Source organism: Strigops habroptila, chromosome W (assembly GCF_004027225.2).
Source record: "Strigops habroptila isolate Jane chromosome W, bStrHab1.2.pri, whole genome shotgun sequence".
NCBI lineage: Eukaryota > Metazoa > Chordata > Aves > Psittaciformes > Psittacidae > Strigops > Strigops habroptila.
This window is the reverse complement of record NC_044301.2, coordinates 5,476,940-5,495,439: the sequence shown is the minus strand read 5'-3', so window position 1 is coordinate 5,495,439 and position 18,500 is coordinate 5,476,940. Positions and strand designations below refer to the sequence as shown.

At 40.8% G+C, this 18,500-nt stretch overlaps 1 pseudogene; it reads left to right on the top strand.

Moving 5' to 3' along the window:
• Positions 1–18,500, top strand: part of LOC115619235 — a 44,893-nt pseudogene that overhangs the window by 14,211 nt on the left and 12,182 nt on the right.

The following is an 18,500-nucleotide window of genomic DNA, read 5'->3' as shown; positions in this document are numbered from 1 at the left end:
CTAATTATGTTATCCGCATTGTCTCTGAAGCATATAAAATTATTTACTAGTGCAGTAAGCACCTTTTGTTAAAAAAAAAAAATAAAATAAATTCCCAGAACAACAAAACCACCACCACCAAACAAACTAAACCCAAAACTACAAATAAAAAAAAAATAACAAAAAGAAATAAGAAACCCCCAAATTGCTACAATGATTAATTTGGTTGCACTGGTGTCATGGTTTAAGCTGAGCCAGTAACTCAGAACTATGCAACTGCTTGCTCGCTCCCCCTCTCCACTTCTTCCCCCCCGCTCCCAGAGGGATGGGGAGGAGAATCAAAAGAATGTAAATCCCACGGGTTGAGATAAGAACAGTCCAGTAACTAAGGTATAATACAAAACCACTACTACCACCACCAATAATAATAATGATAAGGGAAATAACAAGGGGAGAGAATACAATTCTTCGCCACCCACTGACTGATACCCAGCCCGACCTGAGCAGCGATCTGGATCTTCTGGGTGACTCCCCCCAGTTTCTATACTGGGCATGATGTGCTGTGGTATGGAATACCCCTTTGGCTAGTTTGGGTCAGGTGTCCTGTCTCTGCTTCCTCCTGACTTCCCGTGCCCCTCCTCCCTGGCAGAGCATGAGAGACTGAAAAGTCCTTGATCAGGGTAAGCATACTTATCAACAACTGAAACATTGGTGTGTTTTCAGCATTGTTCTCAGACTAAAGCCAAAACGCAGCACTGCACCAGCTATTAGGAAAGAGAAAAATAACTGTTACAGCTGAACCCAGGATGACTGGTAAATCATTCACTTCTGTGAACTTTAGTTCTCCTTCAGTCTTGTAATTTTCTGATTGGGTTTTAAAGAATCCTTTCATTCTTTTGGCAAGGTTGCCTGTGTGCAGATGGAAAATGAAGTGGCGTGCTTGCGTAATAGCTCCCCATGCAGATTCTTGATCTATAATGAATGTTACACAGTGCAGCCCTCAGTGGAGATGAATCCACTCACTCACTGAGGAGTAAGACTCTACACAAAAGCAGGGAGGTGATAAACTATTGCATGCTAGTTGCTCCACTCTTTAGCAGCTGTCTCATGAAAGTGGTAATAAACTGAAATTTTGCTGCATTTCTGGCTATTTAGAAGATCTTAACTACTTTTTTTTTGCTCAGATCTAGAATTAAATACAATAACTGCAATTTGTGATTGAATATGACATGGAGCTAACATTATTGCTATGTGGTTTGAGTTAGTTTTTTTAATATTTAAAGTCTTTTCTGGTATCTTTTGAAATTACTCCCATGGTATTTTTGGTTTCATCCTCCTAAATGCCATCCTGTTTATTTTGGACTGTAGCAAGCCAGATAACATGGCAAAGCAGGCCTGTTCTGCATATCTGCTTTGTAAGGGTCATGAGATAGGCATTTCACGTATCTCTTTCTTCTTGAGTGATCAGCATTTCATACTCTTAGGTTGTGATAAATGCAGCAAATAAGGGATATGTATGCATGTAAAATGTAGTTGCTCTATGCATTGTGGAAAAAGTTTTTACCACCATTTTTAAATTTGAACTAATTTTTGTTCCATTGCACTGTTCTAGTTTTTTATTTCATGTTGAAATGACATAGTAAATACAATTATTTTCTGCGAGCAGTAACTAAAGCATGCTGTTTATACAAGGGACATTGACAGTTCAACATATTTGGAATTTTGATGTAATTTGTGCTGTGTGAACTCAATTGTGATGACAAAAACCCACTCACATCATTAGTAAAATATTACTATTACTGAGGTTCCCAAATTTGCTTCTGCATGTTCATACAGTACAAGGATGCTTGTGCTGAATCATGTAAAATGCCTACAAGCCATAAAGTTTGGATATTCTTTAATGTATATGTTTATCTTTCCAGACCAACTAGTGCAGCATGGAACTGTAATTTTCATCTGCTGATGTAGTTGCTTATATTAGTTCAGATGCATATTCCATATTTTTATCAACTAGTTCCAAAAAGTTTTGCAAAACAGTGAGAATTGTTACAGTGCTGCTTATTCTTATATTTTCCTTTGAGTTTTATTTTGGATGTTTCTATCCCTGTTGCATGTGGCTGGCCCCTCTTTCCCTGTATACATTTATTTCTCATTAGGCACACCTATGTTGGCAGTATGCCTGGCAGAATAATCAATGGACCGAAGACTGTTTGGGTTAACAATCCAGTATTCCTGTTAGATGAGGTTGATAAACTGGCAGAGCGCTTGCAGGGGGATCCTGCAGCAGCCTTGCTTGAGGTAAGAAATGTTAAATTACAAGCATTGTTTAGAAAGGAGGATTCACTGGGTAAAAGATGGCATGACAGTGTCAGCTTCTTTAGTCAAATACCAGCTACTATGTTTTGACATCGCTGGATTTCTGTCAATTACTTGTGCACAATGCAAATGATGTTAGTATGCTGAGTAAGATATTTTTAGTCTCGGGGATCTGTACTTAAATACAAGGATGTGTTTTGTATATTTAAAGACTGTTCAATTCTTAAACATTACTTATTTTGGGGACTTCAAGACATTGATTTTTTAATGACCAAATGCTGTTAGCCATAGGAAAGAGCTGTAGAGCAGCCAGATGGTAGCTGGACCTTTTCAAGTTTTCCCTTTCTTGGAACAATTTTAATATATTTCTGAAGCTTTTGATGGTACAAGCTTATATTGGAGCTAAGCATTTTTACCTAGCATGTAATATGGACTAGTTGTGTGTTCTTTTAGCAGCATTTCTTTAATTAGTGTTGTAACTAATTTCTAAAGTTTTCCATTTAAGACACGTATCCCCACTCCTTGACTGATATGGCATTTGCTTTCCATGAGATTCAGCTATTAAGTGTGTTTTTTCTGAAATTCTGGGACTTAAGATGTAAATGAATCTAGTTTTGAAGTATGTGGTGGTGTTATTCTATCGCAAAGAGTTTAGAGGTATTAAAGTTGATTTGCTTAAAGACACAAGTGAAATCTAGGAGATACGAGTAAGGACTTTGATACGAGATACTGTTGCAATATTTTGTAACTAACTCATAGAATCATAGAATAGTTTAGGGTTGGAAAAGACCTTAAGTCCATCAACTGTTGCAATGTTATGAAGTAGGTAACTTGTTGGGATTTCAGGAGGCTAAAACTTAAGTGATTATGAAGATGAATTGAGACCTATGCCTTGCAGACTTCATGTAACAGAGGAGTCTGTAGCAGAGAGTTATGATATATGATGATATCCCAGTACAACTTGCATGGACCACCAACTTGCATGTTAAGTGGTTTTATTCTAGCAGTTTGCTGGAGGGAGGAAGGAGTGTCTCCTCAGGTATGGGGAAGAGACAAAGAGCGTTGCCCTTCTCCATCATCTTAGTGCAGAAGGCTGTGTACATCTTCCTGTGCTAGCACTGATGATGAGGAAAGGAAGGAATGAGGAAGGTCATGGCATAGCAAGGCTGGCTTAGCCTGAAACACTTGAGGCTGTCCAGAGCAGGTGTAGCATGAGTGCACTTAATGGTTGTGGTATTGTGCATGTTTAGAATTTCCTCATACTGCTGCATTTTTACACTGAATACCTCTTTTATGTTCTCTCTGGCTGTAGGGGCTACCTTCCTATTGCTGTTTCGGCTGAACTGCCTCTGTGATTGTTCTTTACCTGTTTCAGTCAAAAGGGGTTGGCTTAGTAAAAGATATTTATACAATTTTTTTTTGAGCGAGCCTGGCTCATTTTCACTGAAATGATTTAGGGCTTAATCCTTGAAGCATCTCAGTTGTCAGACTTAAGGTGTGATAACTTCTGTAGCTGGGTGGTTGTAGGTGGGGATAAAAGCGGTTCTGGTAATATTTGCCTAGAGAGTCATTCTAATGACTTTGACAGTGCTTAATATAGTGATTTGAATATGAAACATGCTACTTACATTAAGGTGTCATGAGCTCATCTGTATGACTTTCTGCAAATGAAATGTCAATTGACATTCTACAAATGTCATTTTCTTCCTGCTAGATAGCGTAAAATGACCATTTTGACAAGGCAAACTAGTTCTTTGAAAATCGGCGTATGAACGGGCTATGGTTCAAGAGCTCTGTTTTGATCTTTGCATGTTAACATGAACTAGTAGTAATTGCACTAGAAAATGCCATGGCTTCACTTTTCTAGTTTTTAAAAATGACAGTTATGGTCCTTTGCCTGTGTATTTCTCAAGTATGTAGAACACATTTCTAGGGTGCATGAAAAGCCTCTAAGTATAAGGAAAACAAGCAGGGCAGTGTAACATATATTCAAATACATTTTCTTTGTACTTTTCACTTGTGGGATTTTATTTACTCTTTGCTGTTAATGGTAATGAGCTCTGTTTCTCAGTTTGCTGATATTTCTTCTGTCATTTCTTCTTTAGATATTGAATTAAGCTGGCCTAAATCTAGTCAATGCATGGATAAAAAATAGCTGAAAATCGAATTTTGTTAGCTGCCTGTTGTTTGCTAGACAGTCAAAATCTGTAATGAAGCAGTGATTTGGCATTTCTTGGAAAGAGAATATTATTTTTTTTTTAAGTGTTCCAATAATGAATCCAGATCTGTGCTTTAATGTTGTTAATTTTATTCAACCTTTGCTGTTTCTTTTATTTTTCATTCCTTGTCTTGCAATAGAGAATTAATATTTCTGTTCTTCTACCATGTCAAGTGTGTGAGGGCAAATGAAATTTATTTTTTAATTATTTGTGTTTGAATTTTTGTTGCTGCTTTGGGATGTTTCTGTTTCTCATATTTTAAAACCACATTCTCAGTGATTATTCAGCTCAGCTCTTGCCATGGATTTTTCCAGCTGAGGTTTGTCAGGTTGGCTTCCAACTGTCTGCTTGGGCTGCAGTTTGTATTTAAGTTGTTGCTAATTGACCATTAGTTGTATCTGGAGAAGCAATTGCTCTATTAACCATGTCTGGGTCACTCCTATGCGAGATCTGTATATCCCTACTGCTCTCTAAACATCCTGAAGCAGGTGCTTTACCTCTTCTAATGGAGAACTCATGCCTGGACATAACAGCTTAATTTTCATCTGCTTTTTGTGGTTTACATTGTTGGAAAGTCCATCTGGAATGAGCAAAGGTGGCTATTATGCAGGAGAACAAACAATAGCAAGCAGTCACCTAACTGGCATGTTTGTTTTTCAGACTGCTGCTGCTTGTTTAGTAAGTGCCATCATTAAGTATAAAAGGCACATCCTTTTTTCCTTAATGTGTAGGTATGTTAAATTCTCACTGACTGTCTACAATGGGATATATTCAAGAAGAAAATTGCTATACTCTGTAAGCTTAGATGCAAAACTTGATGTTTTATAATTTATAAATTTATAATCTATAAATTGTGTTTAGTTCTAGTGCTTCTGCAGAGTTGTTGCTTAAGTAAAGCAGAATGGCTTCCTATTTTCCTGTTACTGTTCATCAACAAGGGAATATTTTAGTCTAAATTTAGATGACCTCTGTTTAAAACAGAAGAAACCAGAAATGGATCCAAGTGCCTGATTGATAGTGAGTGTTTATATGCAGGGAAATTAGACCAGGAGTATAGCCAGGCAATTAAATGTTTATGGAACTTGTTCTGGATTTTGTGGTAATAAAAAGCTGGTACAGAGAAGCCTTTGTATGCATGTGAGCTGTTGGCCATAAACTAACCAAGATGTTTTGTTCACTCAATGTTCTTTTTGTAAGTAATATTTTTGTATTACTTTGAGAACTTTTGAACTTGAGCTTTAGCACAGATGATACCTAACTGAAGAGCGGTTTTACTTGCTTTGGAAAATCTCTTTTAAATGCTTAGGCATGATATTGGTTTATGTCTTATTCTAAGAAATGGTTACCATGACAAATAATTATTAGTCCAGACAAACTCTAACCCTTGTAGAAAATCTCAGATAATTCACATTTTTAGGTATAATCTGGGTTGGTTTTGGTTACTGTTTCCTTTCCCTTTATTGGATAGTATTGTTTTCACATGAGTACAGCATCAATATTTTGTATGTCTTTGTAAATGCTATTATAATCACCAGCTCAACGCTTATTAGGTTTCGTAAGGATTTCTAATTGCAGACTGGGAGGAGAAAGAGATAAATGTGTGTAGATAAATGTGATAAAAACCCAACTTGGCTGGCCAGAATACATTGTTTTTTCAAGATCTTTGGATTTAGTTGCAAATGCTTCATCTAATAGACTGGAATTTTGTGGAAATACTGTATTATCAGTGTAAAAAAAAAGGGGGGGGAGGGTAAGTTGAATTAGGATTTGCTGTTTAAATGAATTTTGAAAAAATTGCAAGAGTAGACTTTGGCTGAGGGACTAATATTTGGTATAGATCTACTTTCTTTGAGGACAGTTTGTAGAGGCTGTGCTTGGATGCACTGCCTGTTGTTGTGTCCCTCTGCATACTTCAAGGCCTTTGCCTTCATCAGTAAAGAAGGGAGTAAATGATACCAGCTGCTTGCTGAAGAGCATAAGAAAAGAAGCTTTTGAATAGCTCATAGCCAATGAACAATAACTTTCACTGAGTTCCAACCGTAGTTTTAGAATTTAGGCATATGCTTCTGTGTGTTTTAAGATTTCACTATTAAGGGGAATGTATAACTTCTATTTTATTATAGTTGCAATACATTTCCAAATACTAGTCTTAAATCTGTGCAGTACTTACTTACAAACAAAATCAAATTGTTATGTTTTTAAAAAAGTTCTGCTGTTTCTTGCATTCTATTAAAAAAAATTTACTAGTTTTTTTGTGATTGTAAGACATTTCTATTCTAAAGATTTTTAACTTTTCAAAGACAGAACAGATTTTAAGAGTAATGAAAATTCAGGATAGTTTCTTTCATAACCAGCTAAGAAGTGCTCAAATTCCATTTTTTAGAATTATCAGCACTGTTGTTGGCTGTAATTCAAGTTGCTTAAGACAAGGTGCATTCATTTGGGCATAGGCAGATAAATTATTTTGACAGCAGTGTGCTGTTTCTCAGGAAATGCATAGATCCCATTATTTGTAACATGAGAACTACTCATGTTGGTGTAGCATTGATAATTCATCATTTGGGAAGGAAAAGTGTGACAGTACTTTAAGGGGGGGGCAGGGTGTGGAATGAAGGTGGTTCATAGGTGGTGATATAGAAGACAAATGTAGATTGCTATATACAATGAACTTCCAGTTTTCGGCACTGTTTGTTAAACCTACAAGACAGCACCTGTGATCCACATATATAGTTATCACCTAATGCGGAAAAACAGCTTAGTCAAGTAAGAGCTTAAATATATGTGAGTGTTGCATTAGCACACATAAGGAGTACTAAAAGCAATAGGAAGACAACACTGTTGTTTAAACCATAGTTCTACTCTTGTGGAGTAACTTTCTGAGGTTGGTCAGACTGTGTGGTGTTATTCTTCAGTGCTTGTTTAATTTTGTCTCAGTTATTTTAATCAGAAATTTTAGGGGAAAAAAGAAAAATGCAGAGATAGTGTTAGGAAAGTCAGGGCTCACCTAGAGTCAAGGCTTTCATGCAATGTCATGGGCAATAAGAAAAGCTTCTACTACTACTACATTACTAGTAAAAGGCTGGACAAAGCTGATTTAGTGACAGGAGATAAGGATGTTTTTCCCCTTGGTCTTCACAGTGAGATCTCAGGCTGGTGTGCTTAGAGTAAGAAAAGCTATATCAGCAGCAGATGAGGACTGGAGTCATGATTTCTTGAGAGAATTCTACTCATATAAGTCCATGGGACTACATGGGCTGCTTTTCCAAGGATGCTGAGGGTCCTTGAAAAACTACTCTTTATCAGCTGTGAAAGGCCATGGAGTTGGTTACAGGAGGTACTTGGTGACTGGAGAAATGCTGCAGCCATCTTTAGAAAAGGGTAAAAAGAACAAATGGGAAAACAGCTTTTTTTGTTTTGCATATGGTGTGGAATGTAGTTACAGAGTAATTAGAGCAAGGCAGGATATTGAGAGTCAGGGTTTAGAAATATTCATAACCTTCTATGAATGTAAAGTCAGATTTGACATCTGAATGGAATATAATAAAAATAGGCACATTTTTATTACTTGAGCAACTACATCAAATTTGTGTTCACTATTGTTAAGGTCTTGGATCCAGAACAAAATCATAGTTTCACCAATCACTACTTAAATGTAGCCTTTGATCTGTCCCAAGTCCTTTTTATAGCTATAGCCAACACTACAGCTACTATCCCACCTGTTCTGCTGGCCAGAATGAAAGATATTCAAGTTCTAGGTAACACTACAGTGCTTTCATTAAAGTGGCTATTGCAAGTCATTAAACAACATTGAGGTATTTTCCCTGAAATGAAAGCAGTTTCTTAAAATAAGCCTGCCAAGAATTTAGACTGGCCAGAATCATAAGAAGAGACTACTCAGGATGCCTATGTGTCGTTGTTTAAGCTGACCCAGTAACTCAGAACCACGCAGCCACTCGCTCTCACTCCCCCCTCCCCACTTCATCCCCCCTGCTTCCAGAAGGATGGGGAGGAGAATCGAAAGAATGTAAATCCCACAGGTTGAGATAAGACCAGTCCAGTAACTAAGGTACCATATGAAACTACTACTACTGTCACTAATAATAATAATGACGAGGGAAATAACAAGGGGAGAGAATATAAAACTAAAAGGGGAACGGGGAAAAAAACCCACAAAAAAACAAACAACAAAAAAAAAATGCAAGTGATGCACAATACAATTGCTCACCACCCACCGACTGATACCCAGCCTGATCTGGGCCTTCCAGGTGACTCCCTCCAGTTTATATAGGGGGCATGACGTGCTGTGGTATGGAATACCCCTTTGGCTAGTTTGGGTCAGGTGTCCTGTCTCTGCTTCCTCCTGGCTTCCCGTGCCCCTCCTCCCTGGCAGAGCATGAGAGACTGAAAAGTCCTTGATCAGAGTAAACATTACTTAGCAACAATTGAAACATTGGTGCGTTATCAGCATTGTTCTCAGACTAAAGCCAAAACACAGCACCATACCAGCTATTAAGAAGGAGAAAAATAACTGCTACAACTGAACCCAGGACACTCTGTTAGGTGTCTGTCATGAGACTGAAATTTAGCACTGTACTTGGGGAAATTCAGTTCCAGGTACATGGAGATACATTGATGCATTCTGTTACAATATTTTCACTAATTGAAGTGTTTGTATTCTAACTGGCTGTTGGCTGATGCATCTTTTTAAGATTCCAATGAAGAAAGGGATTGTTGAAACACTAAAATTCTGTTGTTCTTGTTCACATGAAGTTATGAATAACCATGAAGTATCATACCAACAGCCTTTTAAACTATAGCTGAGGTCTTTTGTGTTAAATTCAAACAGGTACAATTATAAATGGTAAGAAATTTGATTATATTGTAGTGTATAACCAAAAAAGATTAGTAAGCATATGCTTTTTCTTTTGAAGGATACACACAAGAAGAAAAAATTGAAATTGCACATAGACACTTGATTCCTAAACATCTTGAACAACATGGCCTGACTCCACAGCAAATACAGATTCCACAAGTAACCACTTTGGACGTAATTACCAGGTTGTCCTGGGTTCAGCTATAGCAGTCATTTTTCTCCTTCTTAGTAGCTGGTGCAGTGCTGTGGTTTTTAACTTTCAGCCTGGGAACAACGCTGATAACACCAATGTTTTTAGTTGTTGCTAAGTAATGTTTATTCTGACCAAGGACTTTCTCAGTCTCATGCTTTGCCAGGGAGGAGGGGAAGCCGGGAGGAAACAGAGACAGGACACCTGACCCAAACTAGCCAAAGGGGTATTCCATACCACAGCACATCATGCCCAGTATATAAAACGGGGGGAGTTACCCGGAAGGCCCAGATCACTGCTCGGGTCGGGCTGGGTATCGGTCGGCGGGTGGTGAGCAATTGTATCCTCTCCCCTTGTTATTTCAGTAATCGTTATTATCATTGGTGGTAGCAGTAGTGGTTTTGTATTATACCTTAGTTGCGGGACTGCTCTTATCTCAACCCATGGGAGTTACATTCTTCCGATTCTCCTCCCCATCCCTCCGGGAGCGGGGGGAGGAAGAAGGGGGGGAGTGAGCGAGCGGCTGCGTGGTTCTGAGTTACTGGCTGGGCTCAAACCACGACACAGGTAAATCTCTTATTTATTGCTTTAAGTAACTTCTTTTTTATAACTAGTAAATAATTTATAAAGGAATAACAGAAAACATTTCTTAAGATCTGTCATCCTTAATAGCTTCAGAAGTTCAACAGTTGGTAATTTATGGAATTGCTCTTTCCTGAGCTCTGTCTGGCTCTGTTGCCTAAACCGCATTATCCTTCCCTCTTTAGAGAATTCCTTGTTCTGGCTCTGAGTGTGGCTCACAATCACTTGTGTTGACACAGGTAGCAAGGCACTATGAATAAGCAGCAATGCTTGAAGCTAGTATTGCTGCAGTGTTCTGTGTGTGAAGCCATGGTCTTGGCAGCAGGCAATCTTTATTTTAAATAATGAAGTTTGATTTCTGTCATTTTCATAGAATTATTGAAATTACTATTTTGTTTCTTGTGACTTGATGGGCCACAATTATAATTATGTAAAAATAAAAAGAAGTGGTTAGATAGTTTGTATTTATTAGAACTTCTTTTTGTTGGACATGAGAGCAAAAATATTGATCAGAGCATCTTTTGGACTTGAAACTAGCTCATTTCCAATGGAAAAAGTGTATCAGTATGCAATTAATTGAAGTATTTTATGACCAGGAACAGCATTTTTGCATTTAGTGAGTGTTATTGTCTAGTGTTTCTAGTTCATAGACTAAAAGAAAATACTCTTTTACAGTCAGTTCCTCAACTTTGTGAACTATATTTTGAATTGCAAAGTAGTTCTTCCTTTTAATTTTTATGCATCTGAGAAGAACTCAGTGCTATTGAAGCATTGTTTAGCATTTCACTAAGGTTTGGCACCAGGCATTGGTCATGTCTTCTTCCCACTCAGTAATCTTTCTTTACAATTTCTTTACAATTTTATCAGCAAACCACAATTATTTTGATAAAAGCACATGACATTTTTTTCCTGTTTATCAGAGTAGCCCAAGGTCTCACTGCCTTTCACATCTCATTTTATTTGAATGTATTTTTTTCAAAGAAAGCATGTTTATACTCAAAAGAAATCTCTCTTACAAAGCATATCCATCAGTAAAACATCTGTCTCTATGCTAGATACATTAGAGGCAGGAGTCTGCTCTCTGGATTGGAAGCTGGAGGTTATTTGCAGAGCAGTGGCAGTGAAAGTGGCAGAAGGACAGCATAAAGAAACAAAGCCAGATTGTGCTGAAGTGGGTGAAGGAGAAGGTAGGTATCTTTTGAATGTTTTATTAAAAAGGAAACTTCTAACATAGTCACTAGGAAGCTGATTTATCAACCTTTTCTCCTTTTTTATGCTTCTTTAAGGGCTCTGTTTTTAAAAGCTTTGCAAATAGAGGGACATTCTTACTAAGCATGGTTCAAGTAGTGCTGAATTAAGGCTTGGGACATAAGTAATTTCAGCCTGCCAGGTTGGTAATTGAGAAGTACAGTGGATCTGTTTCATATCTTAGGTATGCAACTATGATTTGTGTATGTTTTTGTCTTCCTAGGCTTTTTTCACAAATAATTAACTCAACTCCCCCCTCCCCTTTAATAAAAGACTAAGCATGGCTTTAGTTATTGTATTTAAAGCGGTTCTTTAACTGTGCTGTGTATGCTCTACCAGCTCAGAAATCAGTTCGGTTGTTTTGTTGTATTCTAAATGTCTGCTTGAATTGTTTTGGAATTAGAAAGGTTTAGGGGCTATTTGTATGTGCCTTTTAAGACTGCACTTATTCTAAGTATTTTTGAGCTTTGGTAACATCAACTTCAGTAAGTCAGTTCTGGTTTCCCATGTATACAGACAATAGTGATTTATCATTCCCGGTCATCCAACAGACTGAATGAAAACTAAACATTAAATTCTCAAACAGTAAAGATACTCAGGTAACTGCTTCACCAGTAAAGGTGACCTCTTTCTATTCTTGAAATAGAAGGGGGAAGGAAGAAGTCAGGCCCCATAACACAGTTCATGTGCAGCGTGCAGCTGGCGACTGCTCCCTTTTCATCCCCAAATTAGTGTTCTCTTTTATGAAAATGAACATCCATACTGTGTTTGGTGAAACATACCACACAGAGCAGAGACTGTTGTGCTTTTATTCCAGCCAGTTGCTGATGGAAGATCTCGCTGTACACAGAAGTTTACTGTTGAAGGCTTCAAAGTGCTCACTGTAGCACTAGATGTTGGCAGGAGCCCTCAGCTCAAAGTGGATGAGAAATGTGAAAGGACAGAATCCAAATCTGAAGTTGAACTCCTAAAATGTGGATAGTCCTTAGTTTCAATAAAACATAGCAAGCAGGGTGTCAGGTGTTTGGTTTATTTGTTTTTTGAAGACTGTGATGAGTCCAGTTGACACTTTCTGACAAGAAATACTGCCAGTCTGTCAGAGAACAACTGTGCCCCAGAGGACACCGGAAAGCAAAAACTGCAGAATGGTTGCTTACTTTTGCTTCAGAATACTCACAAACTTAAAATACTAAACAGACCCCTGTTGGTTTGATGTTGTGAAAGATTCCACAACTTAGCTGATGTGGAAAAAACCTTTACGTTTTAACATCTGTACAGCTAGAATAGTTCTGGACTGATATAGAGGAGGATAAATAAGGAGACTCATCTGTTCCTTTAAAATAAAGCAGCATACAAGTTTGAGTGGCACCCCTCCCCCTTTCAGAGAGTAAGTCCTGGGGGAGGAAGTATTACTGATACTTGTACAAACAGGGGTGTTAATTAGTAGAGTATATGAAGTGTTTTACCCATAGTAAAAGCTTTTGTAATTTGTCTCTGGAAATCTGTTTATTGACAGTCTTTCAGCTTTATCATAACTTTTTCCCCTAAGTCAGTATTTCCCTTCTGAAAATGAAATCTTGTTTTACCTTCTTGAATTTTCAAAGATCGTCATAACATCTGTGGAAAGTGTAATACCAGAAGAGTGAAAATCGGTGTGTGCTTAAGTGGATTCAGCTCAGCTTTCTCTGAATGTTTGTCTTAAAGAAAGTGAACTCTCACTGTAGCAATGACTGTGCATGTGTGAATGACTCTGCAGTTTAAAAAGTCCCATCAACATTAAAAGGAAGAGCTTTTAAGACATTTTTATTAGTGCTTTCCATTTATATTATGTACATCTTGTCTACATTCTCTGTGCTGGATTTTTCTGAAGTCAAACACCAAGTTTGTCAATACTTCTGTGATACCTTAACTTGCTCAGAATGCTGAGCTGGAGCCTTTGAGCTGTGGTGGCCAGGCTTGCTAGCATTGAGCAATATCAGGTGTCTTTGCTACTGTCACTTTTTTTATAGTAATCTTGACAAGTCATATTTTTTAAGTATTTCTTTGCACCGAAGGGTATCTATGTCTAAAATGTGCTTAAAAAGTCTAACATGATTGCTGAATAATAAAAAAAAAGTGTCATTCTGCTCTTCAAGCCTTCTGGTAAAGAATTTCAGAGCACAGCTCCTGATACTATAAGAAGAAACATTTTACTATTAAAGCAAAGAACAAAAAGGAACTGTATTAGACATTTCAATCCAGTGAGGAAGGTATTTACAATGTTAAAATTAGCACTGTTAAAATTAGTACTGGACTTGCAACTTACCAAAGCTAAGTGAAAACAGCAAGCTAAGTGCTTCAAAAGAGGGCAAAATGCTAGCTTTTTTGAGTGACACACAATCTGGAGTAAGCCCAGAAGAAATGAACTGTGAAGAGTTGCCTTTGTATTTCTGGAATACCCAGCCGGTAACTCAGAACCACACAGCCGCTCGCTCACTCCCCCCCCCCCTTCTTCCTCCCCCCGCTCCCGGAGGGATGGGGAGGAGAATGGGAAGAATGTAACTCCCACGGGTTGAGATAAGAGCAGTCCCGCAACTAAGGTATAACACAAAACCACTACTGCTACCACCAATGATAATAACGATTAGTGAAATAACAAGGGGAGAGGATACAATTGCTCACCACCCGCCGACCGATACCCAGCCCGACCCGAGCAGTGATCTGGGCCTTCCGGGTAACTCCCCCCGGTTTATATACTGGGCATGACGTGCTGTGGTATGGAATACCCCTTTGGCTAGTTTGGGTCAGGTGTCCTGTCTCTGCTTCCTCCCGGCTTCCCCTCCTCCCTGGCAAAGCATGAGACTGAGAAAGTCCTTGGTTGGAATAAACATTACTTAGCAACTACTAAAAACATCAGTGTTATCAGCGTTGTTCCCAGGCTGAAAGTTAAAAAACACAGCACTGCACCAGCTACTAAGCAGGAGAAAAATGACTGCTATAGCTGAACCCAGGACAGTATCCACCCCTTATTCCATACCATTCACGTCATGCTCAGATCCCACATCTCTCAGCGCACCATCACCCCTGTCCCATATATACACATATATATACACCCACACCCACACACAGAGAAAGATATCGTTCCCTAGTCCATGGACCAATCCCTGTAAAATTGCTGAACTCATCCAGTCCGTGATGCCAGGCTCCATCTCTTGTAATAGTCCTTCAGGGCAGGAGGGACGGTACGTAGTGTTGGGTTGTTGCCTGCTGATGATACCGCCAAACTCATCTGGTCACTGCTGAGCTCGTCTGGTTTCCTCAAAATTCATTCTTTGTTGAGGTGATGATCGGAGGGAAGTCAGGGTCAATGGCTGGCGACCTGAAGATATCTAGCTGGTGGGCTATAAAAGTGTTATAGAGCGGGCAACAGCGTACAATCGAGTTCATTGGCTGTTTTCCCCCAAAATCAAATCCCCTTGAGGTACACATCGGACTTCCCCATCTTCCCACATTACCCACCAAGTATATCCAGGTCCCTGAGCAAAAGCAACCCCACAAGGGGGTTCGCCTTTACCTGAAGCAGGAATAACCCAGACTGTCTTCCCCAACAAATTCTTTATGTGCACCACAGGAACTTTATCCCCCTCTACAGTACGTAAAAGTTCTGATTGGGCTGGGCCAGCCCTGTTGGCAGATCCCCTACTGTTGACCAACCAGGTGGCTTTTGGTAAATGTGTATCCCAGTGTTTGAAAGTCCCACCACCCATTGCTCTCAGTGTAGTTTTTAACAGCCCATTGTACCGTTCGATTTTCCCAGAGGCTGGTGCATGGTAGGGGATGTGGTATACCCACTCAATGCCATGCTCTTTGGCCCAAGTGTCTATGAGGTTGTTCCGGAAATGAGTCCCATTGTCTGACTCAATTCTCTCTGGGGTGCCATGTCGCCACAAGACTTGTTTCTGAAGGCCCAGGATAGTGTTCCGGGCAGTGGCATGGGACACAGCATATGTTTCCAGCCAGCCGGTGGTTGCTTCCACCATGGTAAGCACATAGCGCTTCCCCTGGCGGGTTGGTGGGAGTGTGATATAGTCAATCTGCCAGGCCTCCCCATATTTGTACTTCAGCCATCGTCCTCCATACCAGAGAGGCTTTAACTGCTTGGCTTGCTTAATTGCAGCACATGTTTCACATTCGTGAATAACCTGGGCAATAGTGTCCATCGTTAAGTCCACCCCTCGATCACGAGCCCATCTATATGTTGCATCTCTGCCTTGATGGCCTGAGGTGTCATGGGCCCACCGGGCTAAAAATAATTCACCCTTATGTTGCCAATCTAAGTCCATCTGAGCCACTTTAATCTTAGCAGCTTTATCCACTTGCTGGTTATTCTGGTGTTCCTCAGTGGCCCGACTCTTGGGTACATGAGCATCTATGTGGTGTACCTTCACCACCAGGTTCTGCACCCGGGCAGCGATATCTTGCCACAATGCAGCAGCCCAGATGGGTTTACTTCTGCGTTGCCAGTTGCTCTGCTTCCATTGCTGCAACCACCCCCACAGGGCATTTGCCACCATCCATGAGTCAGTATAGAGATAAAGTACTGGCCATTTTTCTCGTTCAGCAATGTCCAAGGCCAGCTGGATGGCTTTCACCTCTGCAAATTGACTCGATTCACCCTCTCCCTCAGTAGTTTCTGCAACTTGTCACAGGGGACTCCACACAGCTGCCTTCCATCTCTGATGCTTTCTCACAATAGGGCAGGACCCATCAGTAAACAAGGCATATTGCTTTTCACTCTCTGACAGTTCATTATATGGTGGGGCCTCTTCAGCACGCGTCACCTCCTCTTCTGGTGACATCCCAAAATCTTTGCCCTCTGGCCAGTCCATGATGACTTCTAGAATTCCTGGATGACTGGGATTTCCTATTCGAGCTCATTGTGTAATTAGTGCGGCCCACTTACTCCATGTAGCATCAGTTGCATGATGTGTAGAGGAGACCCTGCCTTTGAACATCCAGCCCAGCACAGGCAACCGGGGTGCCAGGAGGAGCTGCGCTTCAGTTCCAATCACTTCTGAGGCAGCTCGAACCCCTTCATAGGCTGCCAGTATCTCTTTTTCAGTGGGAGTGTAGCTGGCCTCGGATCCTTTATATCCCCGACTCCAAAAGCTGAGGGGTCGACCTCGAGTCTCCCCTGGAGCTTTCTGCCAGAGGCTCCAGGTAGGACCATTCTCCCCAGCTGCGGTATAGAGCACATTTTTCACATCTGGCCCGGCCCGGACTGGTCCAAGGGCTACTGCATGAACTATTTCTCGTTTAATTTGTTCAAAGGCTTGTTGTTGCTCAGGGCCCCATTTGAAATCATTCTTCTTCCGGGTCACGTGGTAGAGAGGGCTTACAATCAGACTGTAATTTGGGATGTGCATTCTCCAGAACCCCACAACACCTAAGAAAGCTTGTGTTTCTTTCTTGTTAGTTGGTGGAGACATTGCTGTTATCTTGTTGATCACGTCTGTGGGGATCTGGCGGCGTCCATCTTGCCATTTTATTCCCAAAAATTGAATCTCCTGTGCAGGTCCCTTGACCTTATTCCGTTTTATGGCAAAACCGGCCTTCAGCAGGATTTGGATTATTTTCCTCCCTTTCTCAAAAACTTCTTCCGCTGTATCACCCCACACGATGATGTCATCAATGTATTGCAGGTGTTCTGGAGCTTGCCCCTGTTCCAGTGCAGTCTGGATCAATCCATGGCAGATGGTAGGGCTGTGTTTCCACTCCTGGGGCAGTCGGTTCCAAGTGTACTGGACGCCCCTCCAAGTGAAAGCAAACTGTGGCCTGCATTCTGCTGCCAAAGGGATTGAGAAAAATGCATTGGCAATGTCAATTGTGGCATCCCACTTGGCTGCCTTTGACTCCAGTTCATACTGAAGTTCTAACATGTCCGGTACGGCAGCACTCAATGGTGGTGTGACTTCGTTCAGGCCACGATAGTCTACTGTTAATCTCCACTCTCCATTAGACTTTTGCACTGGCCATATGGGGCTATTAAAGGGTGAGCGGGTCCTGCTGATCACTCCTTGGCTCTCCAGTCTGCGGATCAGCTTATGGATGGGAATCAAGGAGTCTCGGTTGGTGCGATATTGCCGCCGGTGCACTGTTGTGGTCGCAATTGGCACTTGTTGTTCTTCGACCTTCAGCAACCCCACAACAGAAGGATCCTCTGAGAGACCGGGTAAGGTGGACAGCTGCTTCATTTCCTCTGTCTCCAAGGCAGCGATACCAAAAGCCCATCTATACCCTTTTGGGTCTTTGAAATACCCTCTCCTGAGATAGTCTATGCCAAGGATGCATGGAGCCCCTGGACCAGTTACAATGGGGTGCTTTTGCCACTTCCTCCCAGTCAGGCTGATTTCAGCTTCCAGCATAGTTAACGCTTGGGATCCTCCTGTCACTCCAGAAATAGAAATGGGTTTCACCCCTTGATACCTTGATGGCATCAGAGTACACTGTGCACCGGTATCTACTAGAGCCTTATACTCCTGTGGGACTGATGTGCCAGGCCATCTGATCCACACAGTCCAGTAAACCCGATTATCCCTCTCCTCCACCTGGCTGGAGGCAGGGCCCCTCTAATAGTGATCACAAAATTCTCCACTTCTGTCTTGTAGAAAGGGATTAGTATTCCTTATCACAGGAGCTGGAGTAAAATCAGCTCTTTCGCTCCATCTGGGAAACTGCTCGCCAGAGACTGGAGCAGCAGCTTTCCTGGGAGGATCATCCTTGACCATTGTTCTCCTCTTCAGTTCACGCACCCGTTGCTCCAGAGCTGAAGTAGGTTTTCCATCCCACTTTCTCATGTCTTCTCCATGATCCCGCAGGTAAAACCATAGGGTGGCCCGTGGCGTGTACCTCCTATATTTTCTTTCTCGAGCAGTAGGGCGCCTTCTGTTGATAGCTGAGACATGGGTTGGTACGCGTGGAGAGCTGGATAGATCGGATAAATCGTCTCTCAATTGTTTGAACTCCTGGGACAGTTTTTCCACAGCTGAAATGATGGAAGGGGTGAGATTGTCTTCGAACTCTCGGAGTTGACGAATCAGGAAATCCACTGTTG